The sequence below is a fragment of the Squalius cephalus genome, assembly GCF_949319135.1.
Source record: "Squalius cephalus genome assembly, chromosome: 19".
NCBI classification, from domain to species: domain Eukaryota; kingdom Metazoa; phylum Chordata; class Actinopteri; order Cypriniformes; family Leuciscidae; genus Squalius; species Squalius cephalus.
In genome coordinates, this window is record NC_137140.1 from 6,594,864 (window position 1) to 6,600,386 (window position 5,523).

Here is a 5,523-nt window from a genome sequence, read left to right on the forward strand (position 1 = left end):
TGTGTTCGTGTCAGAGCGGGGTAATGATAAGGTTTTGTGGCAGATGTACAGGCCGTGCCCAGGAGTGACAGCAGGAGCGTCTTGTCGGTGGCGTCGCTCCTTTGTGGACCATCCGTGCAATTTCTCTTATTACAAGGCTAGGCAGGGCACACAACAACCACAAAAATAAGCAATTACATTTAATTAGACAACAACAACCAAAAGACGGTCTCGGACACAGCGCTAGCAAATAAAAGGAAACGTGAGGTGAGCGAAGAGAGTGTAATGAATGATACATCAAAGTCCAAAGCTAAATGACTCTTTCATTAGTTGCATGATTTCTTCAAAGCAGAGAGAGCAGAGATGAGATGAGTAAGATAAAGGGGAGTGGAAAGAGAGACACAGACAGAGACAGAGACGGGACAGAAAAGTTAATGATCCTAGAGCAACTTTAGGGAACTATCCTTCTTGATAGTTAGTCTATGTTTCGCTTTGAGTGGTGTGAGGGGTTGCAAGTTCTGACTTTTTAATCATTTTAATAAACCAAAATGGCTGCTGTATGTCTGTGAATTATGAGCCAGGACATTTCTATATTTTGCATAGAGCAATGATACATATTTTTGTAGGCCAACCCATAAGTTAGCATCACCCTGGTTCCCTCCACTTTACTACCACTTAACTATAAGTAACTTTGCAACTACATGTCAACTAACTCTTATTAGAGTGTTAGTAGACTGTAGTAGACTGTTTTTAAGTAGAAAAATGGGTTGTACTGTCTAGCTCAGTGAATTCAAGTGTGGTACTGTGATCAGTGTGTCAGAACTTTAGCATGATCATCTCACAGTGTGTTTGCTGCTACGACTTACAGTACGTCTACTGACTAGCCAATAAAAATGCAACATGAACTGGCGTATTAATGAACTGTGTGGTACAAACGTCAGTTTGTGAAATTTCATCCCTGCTATATTTCATGGTCAACTGTAAGTGGTATTATTAGAAAGCGGAAGCATTTAGGAACATCAGCGACTCAACCACAAAATGGAAGACCACGTAAAATCACAGAGCGGGGTCAACTGGCGAGTGCTGAGGAGCATGATTCATAAGAGTCGCCAATGCATAACTGTTTCAAACTTCCACTTGCATTAATATCAGCATAAAACCTGTGCAGCGGGAGCTTCATGGAAGCTTTAATGGTATGGGGCTGTTTTTCAGGGGTTGGGCTAGTCCTTACTTACAGTGAAGTGAAATCTTAATTCTTCAACATAACAAGATATTTTGGACAATGTTATGCTTCCAACTTTGTGGGAACAGATTGGGGAAGGCCCTTTTCAATTCCAGCATGACTGTGTCCCAGTGCGCTAACAAGGTCCATCAGAACAATGTTGGATGAGTTTGGTGTTGAAGAACTTGACTGGCCCGCACAGAGCCCTGACCTCAACCCCACTGAACAGCTTTGGGATGAACTGGAGTGAAGATCGCGAGCCAGGCCTTCTCGCCCAACATCAGTACCTGTCCTCAGAAATGCTCTGCTGGAAAACTCCCACAGAAACACTCTAAAACCCTGTGGAAAGCCTTCCCTGAAGAGTGGAAGCTATTATAGCTCCATATCACGGTCTATGTATTTAAAATGCAATGTCATTACAGTCCCCCTGTTGGTATAAAACTGTACATGCATGACAGTTCTTCAAAGACTCTCAAACTGTGGGCCAACTTTATTGTTGACCCCTGTATTAAAGAGATCGAAGCTTGAAACGCCATCACTCATATAACCATGCATCTCACAGTTGTGTTTTTTTCTTCCATACTACGCACGGTTAAATGCTCAACTCAGTTTTATCCCTAGAAGACAGACTGTTCTCCACTAGTTGGCACAGTTGAAAACCACAGTCCTCTTCTTCTTCTGTTGTTGTTATTGCTACTGACTCTTAGCATGCTGTCTCTGCCACTCTGCATAATGCGTTTGCCTGGCTTGCTCCTAATTTCCCAAGCTTCTCATCACTGTCAGGAAGTTCCTGTTTGATCTGGGAGACACCCTCTCTCTCTCTCTCTCTCTCTCTCTCTCTCTCTCTCTCTCTCTCTCTCTCTCTCTCTCTCTCTCTCTCTCTCTCTCTCTCTCTCTCTCTCTCTCTCTCTCTCTCTCTCGCTCTCTCTCGGCTGTCTGCAGCCTGGGAAAAGCCGCAGCGACACAGCAAACTGTCGCGGCCTGAAGGGGGGAGCGGGTGCAGAGGCGCGCTCTGAGAACATGAAAGACAAACAGCCGCGGTCTGCCGCTGCACCCCTGTCGCCAGGCCTGCCCGTCTGTCTGTGGCGATAGCTGGTGCTGCTTCTGCAATGAAAGGCCAATTTCTGGGTGATCTGAGTTGCGCTGTTTGGTTTAGCCTGACCATCAGGTCTGGGAACAGCCTGACTGCAGCCTTCACTGGAAAATAAAGCTGGTCTTAGCTGCTAACAAGCTTAGGCTGTTTTAAGCAGTTCTTTTTTCAGCAGGTTTGGCCCAACAATATGCACACATATTAATACGATATAGACAATTGGATATAGTCGATTTTGCTTTCTAACTGTAGATGAGAATAAGTGAAGCTACTGAACCAGTAGTGCATGGTGTTAGCAAAAGCAAGGTCATGGGTTTGATTCCCAGGGAATGCATGTGCTGGCAGAATGTACACCTTGAATTCAATGTAAAGGCCCTGATATACTTCCAGCGAAGTTCTTTTCATTTTTCGCTTAGGGGTAAAAAGAAAATAATACCAGAGCAATGGTATATTGTTAACGAACATCCTGACTATGTAAATATGTGCTGTGCACTTTCCTCTCAGTAACAAAATAAACGCACAAAAAATATGACAGCGGTGAGAAAAACCAGCCAACCAGCTAAATGTGGGCAAAAATCAACTGAAGCGGGTAACGCTGTCAAATCACTACCGAAGACATTGTTATTTTCCAACATCCTAAAAATTTTTATGTTTTTTTTGTACTGTATTGATCTGTCCACCTAAAACAAATTTTTGGTGAAAAGGATGAGGATGAAAGAGGAAGGGAGATGGCTGGATGACAGGATTCAGTTTGAATCTGAAATGAATGTATGAAATCCACATTTCATAATATAGCCTATATAAAGCTGTGACGTAGTTAATCTGGTTACATTTTTCAATTTTCTTTGGCTAGAAGTTCTGAATGGCCGGTAACTTAAAAATGTTGTAGTCAAAATGGCCGGTAAGTGAAGAAGTTCATTTCAAACCCTGGATGTGGATGTTTGTACAAGCTCAGTAACTTTGCACTCCAAAGTCATGCCACGGTTATTTATATAGCACTTTATACAATAGATTGCTTTAAAGAAAGCAGCTTTAAAGTATTAAACATGAAAAAACAGTGTCAGTGTCATTAGACTGAGCGGAATGGACAAAAGGAACCACAGACCAATGGTAGTTCGAAGGTGTTTACCGGCCAGAGCGAAAGTTTGCTTTGGCAAGCCTTATCAAACTTCAGAAATGAACTAAAAACAAAACTTAATTTTGGCCTGATTTGGTTAAAAAATGACATCACACCAGTTTGTTCTTTGATTTTGCTTGAAGTACATCAGTGCCCTAAGTTGCTTTGGATGAAAGCATCTGCCAAATGCATACATGTTAATGTAGATGGTTTCTCGATGGATGATGCTCTTGGCAGCCAATGATTAATTGCAAAAAACAAGTAATATTTAGCCTTGTTGCAAATGAACTTGTTTTCTTTTACCTTGCAAAGGTTTTTGGTTATGTCCCAAAACCAACTTGAACATGAGAGAAATCTACTCACGCAAAACTCCCAGTCACTCAGGTTCCTTTTGGAATGACTGGATTTTGTCTGTGAAATTACGACAAGCATTGCTAAATGTGACCGAAACTTTATAAGCCACATAACATTTGCATAACAAAAAAACTTTTGGTCCATAGCATCTCAGAGCAGTGATCTGTATCGGCTCGACTATAATGAGAACCAGGACCAAAGCATCTCTGGCAGGACTTTAGTAGCTTGTTTATCACATTTTGACAGTAATAGGAAAGCAGTCATCCCTATTTCTGCACCACTCCTTACTCTCAGACATACCATTTATCTGCCATAGAGCCCCTTTCAGAGCCAGAACCCTTGACTAAACCCTGTCGCTTCAGTACTGTACATCTCACTGGACCAAAACACTCTTGTATGAGATGAACTCCTGCATGATCTTGAAAATGACCCAGTAGTTTAAAACTGAATACTGCAAGTTGCAAACAGGATGGGGTGGTTTATTGTTTTTTTTCCCAGTTTATTTATTTATTTATTTATTTTTAAATAGATTATGATATACAGTTGGTCAACACGTCTGAGACCACAGTGACATTGATTTAGGACACTGGATTTGGCATATTTTCTAAATAAATTGGGTAAATTTGTGGGATTGATCCTGTAAACTCTTTGAACAGAACGTCAGATGTTCTTGCTTCTGAGATGATCGTTAGAGCATCTATTTTTTTGTGAAAAAAGTTAAAGAAAATACATGTTATTTTATATTTAATTTATATTAGTAAAGAAGCATTTTCAATAGTGGTCTCAGGCTTTTGGACCCCACAACAGGACTCAACATTAAAGATATTTTTGGTAACACTTTAGATAGGTAACATATCATTTAATGTTGGGCTTTATAATATATTACAATATGAAAATAAAATACAAATTAGTTTTAATTGTATTAATAATATTTTCAGTTTGTACAACTATAACTTCCTGAAACCGATGAATTCATGCACACAGTTTTAATGTCAAATGATTGAATACAATTCAGATTTTACAGATGTTTGACACCTCCAGACCAGCGCTGTCAAAAAGTCATTCTCACAATTCTGACAAAACATTACCCATGTCAGAAAGGAATAGCGCAACTGTCCGGAAACGTTCTCACACTGGCGTCGGGCCATCGGCCCTCGAGTCCTAGAATTACACTGGCATTAAAAGTTATCCATACCTTGTGTTTTCATGCGTGTCAAAAAGAGAGGAATGAGGGGCGCTTAGTTGTGAGGTAAACTTCAATTTACACATTTCTGGTGTCTCAAACCACAAGCATAACAGCACACTCCTAAAACTATGTCTGGCATTCTCATGAGCTCTCAAGACCCATAAAAAATGTGGGCTGGTCAATTATCTGAATAAATGATGGCGTTTCAAGCACAGTCATCATTTGAATGGTTTACACAAACCGTCGTTATCTTTCTACAGCCGAGTCATGTCTCCCAGTAGTGCCGCCTGCATGTTTTGCAAGAGCGAGCAGGCGTCAGCGTAAGTGACTGGAGCTCGGACGACCAGCATACCAAACACAGCTGTGCTTATGCAGGAGGAAATGCCACAAACATCCAATTGCTGCAGTCTCCATCCACACACACTGTCTGTCAAAAGCTCAAGACGGAAACAAGGACTGTTTACTGGGAGGGCTGAGATGACAATATCATGATTGTGTTATTGAAGTGGGGCTTTACAGCAGAAAATGTGGTGAAGTTGACACAATAACAGACCAAACATGTCATTAGAGATCCA